Raw genomic sequence first — 15,710 nt, forward strand, 5'->3', positions numbered from 1 at the left:
ACTCGCCAGGGGTGCCCTCTCTCCCCACTGTTATTTGCCTTACTCATCGAACCCCTTGCTCAAGCTATTAGAACAAATCCATCAATTAAAAGGTATAGAACTGGTTGGCTACCATCATAAACTCTGCTTATTTGCTGATGATATTTTAATTTTCCCCCCATATTACAGCTCCCAACATTATAAACAAACTTATAAAATAAATGTTATAAAAATGACTATATTACCCAAAATGTTATATCTCTTTAGAGTTTTACCCATTCCTATTCCAGCCTACTTCCTCAGAAACCTACAACGAAAAACACAATCATTTATATGGAGCACTTTAAAATCTCGAATCTCTCCACACACCCTATACCTCCCTAAACTTAAAGAAGGTGTAGGTTTCCCAAACTTTGCCACTTATTTTCATGCTGCGCAAATAGCAAACATTCCCAAATACCATGTAAGCCATGAAATTCCACTATGGGTAGTAATTGAAACCATTGATAGCGACCCAATCTCTATACCAAATCTCATATGGTCCACCTCCTCTAACCACAAAATAATCGACAATAAGATTACAAAACATACAGTCACTATTTGGGAAAGATTTAAAATGACCCAGGGTTTACAATCCCCACATCCCTTTTATCTTTTATGAGAAACTCAAAGTTTTACCCAGCCCTCACATTTCCTAGAACCTTCACAAGATGGATTTCAGCGGGTCTAACACAATGTTGTGACTTTTTAAAACCTGCCTCATTTAAAACATTTCCAGAAATACGTGAAAGTCATAAACTTCCGGCATCAGAAATTTTTCGCTATTTACAAATTAAAAATTTCTTTGCACCATATTTACAAGGTATAAATAAATTGAGTGACATGACGCAGTTTGAATGAAAATGTAAACGAGATCCTCATTCAAGAGGACTCATTTCAATACTATATAGCCAACTAAGTACTAAGCTTACCGCAAAATTACCTTCATATGCTGAAAAATGGATGAACGACCTTGGTTTCAATATAGATATATCTACCTGGAATAAAGTATGGTCAAATACTAAAACGTCCTCCCAAAATATACTTGCTATGGAAACAAATGATAAAGTTCTCATGTACTGGTATTTGGTTCCTGTTAGAATAGCAAAATTTGCTCCCCATTATTCCCCGCTTTGTTTTCGCGGCTGTGGTGATCCGGGAACACATTTACATATTTTCTGGGAGTGCCCTGTTACAAAAAATTACTGGAAAGAAATATTCCTCATGATTTCAGCAGTTTTCAAGAAATCCATTACTCCTGTTCAGACTACCGCACTCCTAAATTTAAAACCGGATTGTATTTCCTATGCTCAATTTAAACTGTTCCTACAAATTACCAAAGCCGCAAAGCAAACCATCTCCAAAGCTTGGAAAACAGCTACGCTTCTAGTTTCTGAAACCAGAAATAGAGTACACCAAGCCATGCTCCACTCAAAATCAGAAGCCATAACCAATGATTCCATAGACATATATGAAACAATATGGAACCCATGGGTGACCTATACTATCTCATCTAACCCAGATGATTCTCTATTGAGACCTTGGTAAGATATTGTAAGCCAGTAACATTCTGGATACAGTCCATCTATATTATTACCATCTCTATTATGTAACGATCCCGGAGCCTTTGTACTCCCTTTCCTATCCTATTGTTTTCATCACTTTCCACTTTTTATACTCCACATTCTGTCCTTTTTCTTTCTTTCCTTTTTATCTCTTACTTCTTCAAATATATAGCTCAAGCTATCTCATTATATAAAATGGTAAATGTGAATATGTAAATACGATATCTAATTTTGCTCCTATTGTTTTAATATTTAACATGAATAAGATCCTTCTCCCCCCTATTTCGGCCAGTTTTTGAACCGATTCATTGCTAAAATTACAATTGCTCCATAGCTATAGTTCATATCATAATTATATCCGGTTCCATTTATATCACAATATTCTATAATATTGTATATGAGTTCAAATGCAATAGACTAACATGATTGGTTTGACTATAACCTGCTTTAATAATTCCTTTAATATTCCTCATAGGATCTACAAATATTTATTGGATTTTTCTATGTTTCAAATACTCTCTTATTTCATGATACCATTTTTATTTTTCTGTAATCTCTTTTTGTCAATTGTATCTACTGTTTTCTCTTTACTTTAAACCCAATAAACTAATTTGAAAAAAAAAAAAAAAAAAAAAAGGAGAGTTGCCAGCCAGTAATGATCCCTCTCCTTGATACCATGAACACGAGGATCCTTACGCAGGCTTTGCAGGATCAGGGAGGCCATGCAGCGTAGGTTTGCTGAGGCATTCGGGGCACAGTCCTCTGGGTCACTGAGGACGACAGGATCCGCAGCCACCTCATCCCAGCCACGTAAAAGTCCACGGGTTCCTTGAGACTGTAAGTCATCCCTTGAAGACTGCTGCTGCTGAGTGCTAGGCTCCACCTCCATGCTGCTGATATAATCCTCCTCCTCCACCTCATCCTCTTGCTGTGTGGTAGGCGGGCATGCAGGTCCACTGTCTGGATAAAGGGGGCCTTGAGAGGTAAGGAAGTCCTCCTCTTCCTCCCTCTGTTCTGCCTCAAGGGCCCTGTCCATTATTCCACGTAGAGTGTGCTCCAACAGGTGAATAAGAGGGACCGTCTCACTGATGCATGCACTGTCACTGCTCACCATCCTCGTGGCCTCCTCAAATGGTGACAGGACAGTGCATGCATCCCTGATCAAGGCCCACTGGCGTGGTGAAAAAAAAAAACAAGCTCCCCTGACCCAGTTCTGCTGCCATATTGGCACAGGTACTCATTGATGGCCCTCTGCTGCGTGTGCAGCCGCTGCAGCATGGCCAACGTAGAGTTCCATCTGGTGGGCATGTCACAGATTAGGCGGTTCTTGGGCAGGTTGTATTCCCTTTGGAGGTCTGTCAACCGAGCAGTGGCATTGTATGACCTTCGGAAATGCACACAGACTTTCCTGGCCTGCTTCAGGACATCCTGTAAGCCTGGGTACCTGCCCAAGTACCGCTGCACCACCAAATTGAGAACATGAGCAAAACAGGGCACATGGGTCAGTTTTCCCTGTCGCAGGGCAGAGAGGAGGTTGGTGCCATTGTCGCTAACCACCATTCCTGGCTTAAGCTGGCATGGCGTCAACCACCTCTGAGCCTGCCCCTGTAGAGCTGACAGAACCTCTGCCCCAGTGTGGCTCCTGTCTCCCAAGCACACCAGCTCTAGCACCGCATGGCATCTCTTGGCCTGCATTCCTGCGTAGCCCCTTGTACGCCTACGGAGCACGGCTGGTTCAGAGGAAACATCAGCACAGGAAGAGGCCACAGAGGAAGAAGAGGAGGGGGTGGAGGAGAGAGGTGTGTCACAACCAGTAGTAGTGTTTTCGAGGCGTGGTGGCGGAACAACCTCCAACACTACTGTACCTTGCCCTGCATCCTTCCCAGCTGCCAGCAAAGTCACCCAATGCGCCGTGAGAGATAGGTAACGTCCTTGTCCATGCCTGCTGGACCATGAGTCAGCGGTAAGATGCACCTTACCACTGACCACCCTGTCCAGCGAGGCATGGACATTGCCTTCCACATGCCAGTAGAGAGCGGGAATCGCCTTCCGTTAGTAAAAGTGGCGTTTGGGTACTTGCCACTGAGGTACCGCACATTGCACAAACTCACGGAAGGGGGCAGAATCTATCAACTGAAAAGGTAGCAGTTGAAGTGCTAGCAATTTCGCTAAGCTAGCATTCAACCGCTGGGCATGTGGATGGCTGCGAGAGTACTTCTTTCGCCGCTGCAGCAGCTGGGGCAGGGAAATTTGTCTGCTACCATCAGTAGATTTTCCGCATGTACTACTAGGTTGTGACACACCTATTTCTACACCTTCAGTCCTATCAGTGCAGGCTTCAGAGAGGACTGAGTGTCTTGTGGGGTTGGAGCTCCCAGCTGATGAGGGGCAAGGGGAGGTCCGCTTTGTTCTTTGGTGTGGGTCTTTCTGGTATGCTTGCCAACGAACTGAATGGCAGGTCGACATATGTCTGGTCAAGCATGTGGTGCCCAAGCGGGTGAGGTTTTGGCCACGTGTGATACGCTTGAGACATATGTTGCAAATAGCAACGGTGCGATCTGATGCACATGTCTCAAAAAAGGCTTACACCAAAGAACTTTTGCAGTACCGTTGAGACGCAGCAGCGCCCTGCACAGGCGTAGCTCTGCGATTTAATGCAGTTGGTTTGCTGCCCTTAAGCTGTCCCCTGGAGGGCATCCTGCCTCTTTGGAGATGTGCCTGTGCCTCTTCCTCCTCCTCCTCCTCCTCCTCTTCCTCCTCCTCTCTCCTATCAGGCACCCAGGTAGAGTCAGTGACCTCATCATCCCCTCCCTCCTCATCACTGTCAAAAACCTGGCAGTATGCTGCAGCTGGGGGAACAGAACTGCCAGATTGCTGTCCCTCTCGGGCATCCGCTCTCTCTGGGCTCACATCAATGCCTTCCTTTAACTGAGTTTATGGGAAAAAACACAGCAAATGTATAGTATGATCGACTGAGTTTATGGGCAAAAACACAGCAAACGTTTAGTAATATCGACTGAGTTTATGGGCAAAATCACAGCACACGTGCAGTATGATCGACTGAGTTTATGGGCAAAAACACAGCACACGTGCAGTATGATCGACTGAGTTTATGGGCAAAAACACAGCAAACGTATAGTAATATCGACTGAGTTTATGGGCAAAATCACAGCACACGTGCAGTATGATCGACTGAGTTTATGGGCAAAAACACAGCACACGTATAGTATGATCGACTGAGTTTATGGGCAAAAACACAGCAAACGTGCAACGTGCAGTATGATTGACTGCGTTTATGGGCAAAAACACAGCAAACTTTTAGTAAGATCGACTGAGTTTGTGGGCAAAAACACAGCAAACGTGCAGTATGATCGACTGCGTTTATGAGAAAAAAAGAAAGGATAATTGCGCTAAACCAAAATTATTTGATTCATGTGAAAACCAAACATGTGTGGGCATCAGCCCAAAATCGTGTATCGTATATGACTGTGACAACACTTCAATAATACAAAACAAGTGTGCTAATGACCCAGAACTGGGAGGCTCAGACCACCCTAACTCTGAGTGAATGAGGTGTTATTGAACCCTAAGTATCACAACACCATAAGGTTCTCATAAACCATAACAGTTATAAACAAAGCAGGTGTAGATGTAAAGTGCTTCAAACATAAAGCCCATAAAGTCCAGAACTGAGAAAATATAAAGTCTGTGAAGAGTTCAAATGAAAAAAGACACCCGTGTAAATTCCAGGGAGCTGATCCTGAGCACCATATGTGAATCCACCACCAATTGCAAGGCTGCTTACCAGAAATCAGGGTCCTGCCGGACCACAATCAGCATATCGCTCCACTATGGGGGCTAGATCATGTTGTAACACCACCAATTGAAGCTGGAGATTGATGTATCCGTGACAGAGTAAAGGATCATACAGGGCTCAGCAGCGGGTATATAAAAGAAAACAAAGCTCCACATAGCATAAAACCAAGGTGATTTATTTTAAAAACTAAATGAAGCAGGTAAACAACTCACATTTGAGTAGACATAAAAATGCATTGGCCTGTAACGCCGGCCGGACTTTCCAGGAAATAAGCCACTTGTGTTGAGAGTACAGCGATGAGGGGGATGACGTCAGCACGTCGCTCGCTCCGCCCGACGCGTTTCGTGATAGGTCACTTCGTCTCGGGGCATGAGCGGCGTACTGAGCCATCGCCTCTTATGGACGACAAAACAAACAATTAACAATAATAAAAACCAAGCCTCGCTCTGGGTATCTCGCGCGTGCGCGTCACCGAGCGCACGCGGGTCTATGCGTTCCACGGAAGCAGACTCCCCATTCGTCGGTGAATCGAAAGCCCCGCCCAGAAATTGGGACGGCGGCTCGATGCAGCACGTGATCAACCCTCAGAGCCAGGCGTGGTAATAGTATGTCTCGGAAGCGGAACTGGCACACCGCAACTTAAAGACATTCAGTGACAAGTGAAAATCTCCTTTTAAAACTGCAAACCCGTACATCGCGTGGAACTAAATCAAATAGAACCATCCACAGCGTCAGGTACCCAGAATAAACAATAGTACGATTGACTGAGTTTATGGGCAAAATCAATATCTAGGGAGTGGCAGTAGTGTACTCTATAAGAGGACAAGAACTTTCTTACAGAAAGTTTAAGATTAGGGTTGAGCGAACCCGAACTGTAAAGTTCGGGTTCGGTACGGACTTTGGGTTTTTCCCGAACCCGGACCCGAACCCGAATAATTGAAAAAAGTTTGGGTCCGGGATCGGAGTTCGGGAAAAAAAAATGCGCGGAGGTCCCCGCAAATTCAAAAACCAGACCCTTTAGGTCTGGTATGGATATTAAGGGGAACCCCCCGCCATCAATTTAAAAAAAAACGACATGTGGTTCCCCCTAAATATCCATAACCAGACCCTTCAGGTCTGGTATGGATATTCAGGGGAACCCCGCCGTCAATTTAAAACAAAAATGACGTGCGGTTCCCCCTAAATATCCATAACCAGACCCGTTATCCGAGCACGTTGACCTGGCCGGCCGCAGAAAAGTGACCCCGCCCCCTCTGACGTACCCTCTGCTACGTCACTGGGGAAGCCCAGGAAGAGGAAAGACCTTGGGCTTACCCAGTGACGTAGCAGAGGGTACGTCAGAGGGGGCGGGGTCACGTGAGGGGTGGCCCTGCCTCCTCTATATAAGTAATGTCACAGCTTCAGCCGCTCATTCGCTGGGCTGTGTCCAGCGGTGAGAGGAGGTCGAGGATGCTGCTGCGCTGGATAGATGGATCTTCTCATCAATGGAGCGGAGATCACCCGACGCAGGATCTTCTCATCGCTGGAGATCACCCGCAGCCGTCACAGGATCAGGACAACGCAGAAAGCCGGGAACGAGTGGATTTCTCACCGCTGGAGTTTTTTTTTTTTATTAATAAAGGACTTTATTCTACGGTGTCAGTGTGCTTTTTTTTACAAGACTTTTCACTTCCTTCGTGAAATGGTAGGGGTACAGTGTACCCCATTACCATTTCACACAGGGGGGGGGGGGTCAGGATCTGGGGGTCCCCTTTGTTAAAGCGGTCTTCCAGATTCTGATAAACCTCCCGCCCGCATACCCCCACAACCACCGGGCAAGGGTTGTGGGGATGAGACCCTTGTCCCCATCAACATGGGGACATCCTCCCCATGTTGAGGGCATGTGGCCTGGTGCGGTTCAGGAGAGGGGGGGCCGCACTCTGTCCCCCCCTCTTTTCTGCGGCCGGCCAGGTCAACGTGCTCGGATAACGGGTCTGGTTATGGATATTTAGGGGGAACCGCACGTCATTTTTGTTTTAAATTGACGGCGGGGTTCCCCTGAATATCCATACCAGACCTGAAGGGTCTGGTTATGGATATTTAGGGGAAACCGCACGTCATTTTTTTTTTTAATTGACGACGGGGTTCCCCTTAATTTCCATACCAGACCTAAAGGGTCTGGTTATTGAATTTGCGGGGACCTCCGCGCATTTTTTTTTCTAAAAGTTCGCGTCCCATTGACTACAATGGGGTTCGGAGTTCGGGTTCGGGTTCCCGAACCCAAACTTTTTTTTTAAAGTTCGGGTTCGGACCCGAACCCGAACATCCAGGTGTCCGCTCAACTCTATTTAAGATGTCTCGCTTCTAGCACTGCAACCATGTCTCTATATTACCCCATCAGGTCTGCCTTGCATGTGATCTACAGCGCAAGGCAGTGGGAAGATTCAAAAGCTGCTATTGGACTGTATGGTGCCTTTTGATCCGCCTACTACAATGTGCTGTCAATCAACAGCAAGGGTGACCTGATTGGAAACTAGTCTCTCAGTTCCTCATCAAGCTCTGCCTACCCAATGACAAGTAATTTCCCAAATATGGGCATCGCCGTATTTGGGTAATGATATTATCTGTATTTTGGGTAATGATAATAGATTGGGTAATGATATTATCTGTATCCCTGGCCCCTTTGTTTACATTTATCTTTCAGTCAGGCAATCACCTAAGCAGTTTAATGGGGCCAAGGATATAGGACTGTGCAGGAAGCTGTCACATACATAACAGATTCCCAGCATGACTTTCCCAGGTCAACCGTCTGACAGGGACCGTGTTAGGTGACAGGGAGAAGTTTCAAATAAGTAGGGAACCGGACTCGTGGCTATAATGAATTGTCGGCTCCCGGCAATTCAGAAAGAATTCATTCATAAAAAAAAAAAAAAAAAAGCGTTGGGTCCCCCCAAATTTAATTACCAGGCCCTTCAAGTCTGGTATGGAGATTAAGGGGAACCCCACCGTCAATTTAAAAAGAAAATTTACGCGGGGTTCACCCCAAATATCCATTCCAGACCCTTCAGGTCTGGTGTGGATTTTAAGGGGAACACCACCCCAAAATTAAAAAAAATGGCATGGAGTTCCCCCAAAAATCCACACCAGACCCCTTATCCGAGCACGTAACCTGGCCGGCCGCAGAAAAGAGGGAGGGACAGAGAGCGCCCCCCCTCTCCTGAACCGTACCAGGCCACATGCCCTCAACGTGGGGAGGATGTCCCCATGTTGATGGGGACAAGGGCCTCATCCCCACAACCCTTGCCCGGTGGTTGTGGGGGTCTGCGGGCGGGGGGCTTATCAGAATCTGGAAGACCACTTTAACAAAGGGGACCCCCAGATCCTGGCCCCCCCTATGTGAATTGGTAATGGGGTACATTGTACCCCTACCATTTCACGAAGGAAGTGTAAATAGTTGTAAAAAAACACACACACACACCTTGGAAAAAAGTCCTTTATTAAAAAAAAAAAAATACAGCGGTGGTAATCCACTCGGTCCTGGCTCCCCGCTCCAACATTGTCGGTATCCAGCTATGGGTGATCTCCTCTCCAGTCCAGCGATGATAAGATCGTCTGGGATCCAGAGCACAGCATCGCATGCCCCCTTTCTCCACCGCCGGAGACAGCCCGGCGAAGGACGCTGCTGAAGCGGTGACATTTCTTATATAGGTGAGGCGGGGCCACCCGTCACGTGACCCCGCCCCCTCTGACGCAAGGGGGAAGCCCGGGCTTCCCCAGTGACATAGCAGAGGGGGTAGTTGAAAAGAAAGAATGTGATCCAATCAATCACATATATACAGATCGCACCTCATCCCTGAATATAGTAAATGAGAAAAATAGGAGGAATGGGATGTTCGCGGTGCTAGGTAGAATAAGTAATAAGATAGTTCAATTTTATAACAATTTATTAAAACATCAAAGTTTGAATTTTATACAATACATAATACACCATTTAAAAACAATTTGTCAGAATTCGGATATTTGGGTTGCTGGAATTCCCCAATGTTGAACTACTGGTCGGTTTGGGATGTTATTTGACTCAATATATTTCGCCGTAGTCGGCTTCTTCAGGGGTTCTAAAAGCGACCAGAATTATATAACCAGCTCTGAACAAAATAAAGAACAACATGTAAGAAATGTATACATCATAATTTCATCTAAATATTAATACATCACACATGTAGTACTTCCTTGAAGGGGATATAAGCTGACCTGACATCTTGGAGGAAGAAAACTGACACCAATCCTGGAAGACCCGAGGCCCTGGGAACAGCTCAGCCCACAGGGGGTGAAGACGCCCTAGACCGATGTATCCGTGCTGCCAGGGCCGTCTTTAATATGGTTTTGGGCCCCCCTCCAGCTTATTTTGGGCCTGGCTGGTTCACATGTATGTTTTGGGCGGTCATCATTTGTGCAGGCACAGCAGCCCATTGATTTGAATAGACTGCCATGCCTTTGTTTCCTGCAGAAAAAAGGTGCATTCAGCATTTTAAAAATACAGTTGCCTTGAATTCCATTCTGCTTTTGCACCATGCTACTTACCTGCAGTTCTTGCACACACAAACGCACTGTGTTTTTAAAAGCGTGACCTAAACGTCTAAAAATGCAGCAAGTTTGACAGTGCGGGAACTGCAGATAAGTCACAGCAGACAGCATAATGGACAGACAGTGCTGTATTTCAGTGCTTGATGGGCATAGGCGTGCCGTGGCATGGGGTCCCATTGTGCTAAAGCAGAATGGACAGACGGTGCTGTGACCCCCATGCCATGCCATGTGTAAAATAGAGGAACTTTTTAAAATACTGACCAGACCTGCAGTGAATCATCAAATATTATAAAGACTTTGGGCACACTCTGCTAATCTATATTGTAAATAGAAGTTTTCTGTAAACAGTGACATACCTTGAGGAGCAGGACATGAAGAAGTCAGCCTCGGGAAGAGCAAACTGGGAATGTTATAAAATCACATTCTAATTCACTTTTATATACAAGCAGCACCCAGTGGCAGGAAGGGAGAAGTGCACGTCTAAAGGGAAGCCAGGGGTGCTGTACATTTTAAAACACTGGGAAGGGAAGCAGTACTGTCACTGGCTGTGTGCCGCTGATGATTTTCAGCCTGATTTGTGGGCAGCACAGGGGCTTAACGGGCGGCAGGGATCAGGAATTATGGGGCCACTTACACAGCTTCAGGCATGGGCCCCCTGGAGCAGAGAACCGGGGGGGTGCTGCCGCCTGCTGAAATTCGGAAGCAGGGGGGGGGGCTGCCGCGAATTTAGAAGCGGGGGGGGCCTTTACAAGAAAAGAAATAAAGAAAGAAATAAAGAAAAATATATATAAAACAAGGGGTGTAGCCATCCGGGGCCCTGGGGACCTCTGGGCCCTTTAATAAAAAGAAAAAAAGAAATAAAAAAATATATATATAAAATATATTTTTTTTTTTTAAAAAGGGGGTTGCCATCTGGGGCCCTGGGGACCTCTGGGCCCTTTAATAATTTTTTTTTTATAAAAAATAAATTACAAAAAAGGGGGTTGCCATCCGGGACCATTGGGCCATTTAATAAAAAAAATATATATAAAAAAGAAACTTTTATTAAAAAAAGGGGGGGGTTGCCACCCAAGGCCCTGGGGACCTCTGGGCCCTTTAATAAAAAAAAAAATAAAAAAAATATTTAAACAAAAATAAACATTTATAAAAAAAAATAAAAAAGGGTGTTTGCCACATGGGGCCCTGGGGACCTCTGAGCCCTTTAATAAAAAAAAAAAAAAATATATATATATATATATATATATATATATATATATATATATATATATATATATATATATATATATATATATATAAATAAATAAAAAGAAAAAAAAAAAAAATAAAATAATATAAAAAAAAAAATATAAAAAAAAGGGTGGTTGCCATCCAGGGCCCTCTGGGTCCTTTAATAATAATAATATTATATATATATATATATATATATATATATATATATATATATATATATATATATATATATATATATATAATAAAAGAAATAAAGAAATATATATAAAAAAAAAAAAATTATAAAAAAAGGGGGGTTGTCATCCGGGGCCCTGGGGAACTACGGGCCCCTGGGGACCCCCAGACCTCTAAAAAATGTTTTTAAAATATATAAAAAAAATATATTTTTTTTATTTAAAAATAAATAAAAAAAGGGGGGTTGCCATCTGGGGCCCTGGGGTCCTCCGTGCCCCCTAGGGACCCCTTAAAAAAAAACCTCTAAAAAAAAAATTGGCCCTTTAATAAAAAATAAAATAAAAATATATTAAATATATTTTTTTTATTTAAAAATAAATAAAAAAAAGGGGGGTTGCCATCTGTGGCCCTGGGGGCCTCTGGGCCCCTGGGGACCTCCGGAACCCTAAAAAAAAAAAAAAAAAAAAGTTTTTTTTTTTTTTTTAAAGGGGGTTGCTTTGGGCCCCCAACAGTGACAGGGCCCTGGGCAGCTTCCCCATTTGCCCTGTGGTAAAGACGGCCCTGCGTGCTGCGTAGGGGCATAGGCTAGACCATAGGGAAGGAATCAGGGACCAAGCTAAAGGGAACACATAGCACCTAATGAGTATCATGTTCCAGGTATGTAAGAAAACTAATTACTGAAAAGGGGAATTGCACTTACTGCATAAAACAAGGTTTTAAAGCACAGAAGGTGGTCAAGGAGCCTCGTCTTGTTAAGTGCATGAGAGGGAAATAGGCCTGTTCACACAGTCTTAAGAAAAAGAAAGAAAAAAATGTATATATATATATATATATATATATATATATATATATATATATATATATATATACACATACATATACACACACATATATATTAGCACAAAAGAGAGAAAAAGAAAATTTTCTATTTAGTATATCATAATAGGTATGAGAGTATATCACACCAGTTGCCACTAGGGGTCACTGTATTACTTAAGTCATAAGGAGCAAAGAGCTTGAAGAAACAGGAGACAGAGCAGCCAATACTGATATTGCCAAAGAAAGAAGCAGATCAAGGCAGATATAGAATCCAGGTATAAAGACCCCCATTTTGTGGGCCATGAATAGGATAAAAAAATATAATAATCACCTGCATGGATACACGGGTCATGGGGACTGTGTTGCAGTTGGGAGCAGCAGACATGATGGACTGGGCTGGCTCCTTATATCCCCCCCCCGCACGCCCGAGCGTCTGACATCATCGGGCGTGCGCGGACACATATGGCATACGAGCGCAGAGACATGCCGCCTAGCCTAAAACTCCCAGAATCCCCTGCGTCATCACATCATGACGCGGATTGTGGGCGGGATCTCCACCCATAGTACGATTGCTACGGGTCTATGTACCAGAGCACAGGGGGCGGGCAGGAAGGAGGGGCGAATCGGGATAACACACGGCAATAATGCGTCGCTGCAAACAAAGGGCATTCATCATGAAGCCCTTGTGTGTCCATATGGCCACGCCAAAAACGCCCCCAAACAAAACCACAGCAGAGGATAACAGTGGGGGGCATCAGAGCTAATATCCCTGAGGCCAGGGGAACCAGAAAGATACACAGTCAGAGGGATTACCCCAAATGACTGGATATCATAAGGTGTCAGGCGCTTGTTGGCCACAAGATGGCAGGGCAGAAAACATATCCCCAATCAAGGAAAAGAAAGAGAATTTTTTATATATGGCGAAATATTAACAATAATATACATGTCTAGTACATTTGACAACATTGTGTGTACATGAATTCCAAATTGATCTTTATTGATACATATTCATTCAAAATTACCTATACATTTATATATTATGACCAAGAAAACTAATTTGCCCCTGAGAGGACCCAGGTAATGAAAGGGACAAAAATGGGGACTGGTAAGGGAGGGAGGGGGAGGGAGGGGGAGGGTAGGAGGGAGGGGGGAGGGGGGGGGGGGGGGGGGAAGGGGGAGGAGGGGGGGGAAGGGGGAGGAGGGGGGGAAAGAGAAATGGAATAAACACAGCATGGATAGAAAACACATTGGGAAACATGGGACAAGGCGAAAAAAGAGGGGGGGAGGCGAACAATTAGTACATAGTTAGTCACCTCCAGCAACCGACCAGACCAGAGCAACAATTATACATGTGCATCACATCCCAGTTGGTACCAGGAAATGGGAAAAGGGAAGGGAAGTGGAAAGGGAAATAGGATGGATGGAGGAGGTTGAACATTAACTCTGGAAGGTATCTGTATAGGTACAAATTAGATGGAATCAACCAACATATACAGCGGAAACAAGTCACAGAAACGATTTAAAACGTATGTTTTCATTTAATCCCGGATACCGGGTAGCATTCAAAGATTAGATCCACTTAGTCTCCAATTGTAAAAGTGTACGATCAACGCCACCCCCTCTCACATGTTCCGGGACATGCTCGAGTGCAGTGAACTTGATCATCTCAAGCGCAAAGTTGTGCTCCTTGCCAACGTGCCGACAGGCATGGGAGAAGGAACTTTTTTCCAGAGATGATCTTTCGATGTACCTGTCCCATGCCATTGCATGGTACAGGTACATCGACGACATCTTACTTCTGTGGTCAGGTAGTAGAGATGAACTTGATGAATTTATGAAAGTCCTAGCAGATAATTCATATAATCTGAAATTTACAATGGAATGTAGTCAGAAATGCATCAATTGTTTGGACCTTAAAATTTATGTTGACCTGGACGGATGCATCTATTCCTCTTTATTTATCCTCTATTCCCTTCCCTTTTCCCATTTCCTGGTACCAACTGGGATGTGATGCACATGTATAATTGTTGCTCTGGTCTGGTCGGTTGCTGGAGGTGACTAACTATGTACTAATTGTTCGCCTCCCCCCCCTCTTTTTTCGCCTTGTGCCATGTTTCCCAATGTGTTTTCTATCCATGCTGTGTTTATTCCATTTCTCTTCCCCCCCCTCCTCCTCCCCCTTTCCCCCCCCCTCCCTCCCTCCTACCCTCTCCCTCCCTCCCTTACCAGTCCCCATTTTTGTCCCTTTCATTACCTGGGTCCTCTCAGGGGCAAATTAGTTTTCTTGGTCATAATATATAAATGTATAGGTAATTTTGAATGAATATGTATCAATAAAGATCAATTTGGAATTCATGTACACACAATGTTGTCAAATGTACTAGACATGTATATTATTGTTATTATTTCGCCATATATAAAAAATTCTCTTTCTTTTCCTTTGATTGGGGATATGTTTTCTGCCCTGCCATCTTGTGGCCAACAAGCGCCTGACACCTTATGATATTCAGTCATTTGGGGTAATCCCTCTGACTGTGTATCTTCCTGGTTCCCCTGGCCTCAGGGATATTAGCTCTGACGCCCCCCGCTGTTATCCTCTGCTGTGGTTTTGTTTGGGGGCGTTTTTGGCGTGGCCATATGGACACACAAGGGCTTCATGATGAATGCCCTTTGTTTGCAGCGACGCATTATTGCTGTGTGTTATCCTGATTCGCCCCTCCTTCCTGCCCGCCCCCTGTGCTCTGGCACATAGACCCGTAGCAATCGTACTATGGGTGGAGATCCCCGCCCACAATCCGCGTCATGATGTGATGACGCGGGGGATTCTGGGAGTTGTAGGCTAGGCGGCGTGTCTCGGCACTTGGCGCATGCCCACAAAATGGGGGTCTTTATACCTGGATTCTATATCTGCCTTGATCTGCTTCTTTCTTTGGCAATATCAGTATTGGCTGCTCTGTCTCCTGTTTCTTCAAGCTCTTTGCTCCTTATGACTTAAGTAATACAGTGACCCCTAGTGGCAACTGGTGTGATATACTCTCATACCAATTATGATATACTAAATAGAAATTTTTATTTTTCTCTCTTTTGTGCTAATATATATGTGTGTATATATATATATATATATATATATATATATATGTATATATATATATATATATATATATATATATATATATATATGTATATATATATATATATATATGTATATATATATATATATATATATATATATATATATATATATATATATATATATATATATATATATATATATATATATATATATATATATATATATATGTATATATATTTTTTTTTTTTTCTTTCTTTTTCTTAAGACTGTGTGAACAGGCATATTTCCCTCTCATGCACTTAACAAGACGAGGCTCATTGACCACCTTCTGTGCTTTAAAACCTTGTTTGAGGCTGGGTTCACACTTGTCCTACAAATGGTCCTACATTGGGAGCTTCATGTAGCATGACGTGTGAAAATCAATGTTTCCCTATGAGAACTGTCTTAACTG

The 15,710-nt window shown here is 43.9% G+C and overlaps 1 long non-coding RNA gene across 1 annotated transcript; it reads right to left on the reverse strand.

The window, feature by feature from the left end:
- Positions 1-9,305: 9,305 nt before the first annotated feature.
- LOC120945473 lies at positions 9,306-12,668 on the reverse strand. The gene is made up of 3 exons (XR_005750591.1): positions 12,518-12,668; positions 12,068-12,157; positions 9,306-9,524 (listed from the first exon to the last, which is right to left on the reverse strand). It is a non-coding gene; the product is annotated as an uncharacterized LOC120945473 (long non-coding RNA).
- Positions 12,669-15,710: the final 3,042 nt, after the last annotated feature.

This window comes from Rana temporaria, chromosome 7 (genome assembly GCF_905171775.1).
Source record: "Rana temporaria chromosome 7, aRanTem1.1, whole genome shotgun sequence".
NCBI classification, from domain to species: Eukaryota; Metazoa; Chordata; class Amphibia; order Anura; family Ranidae; genus Rana; species Rana temporaria.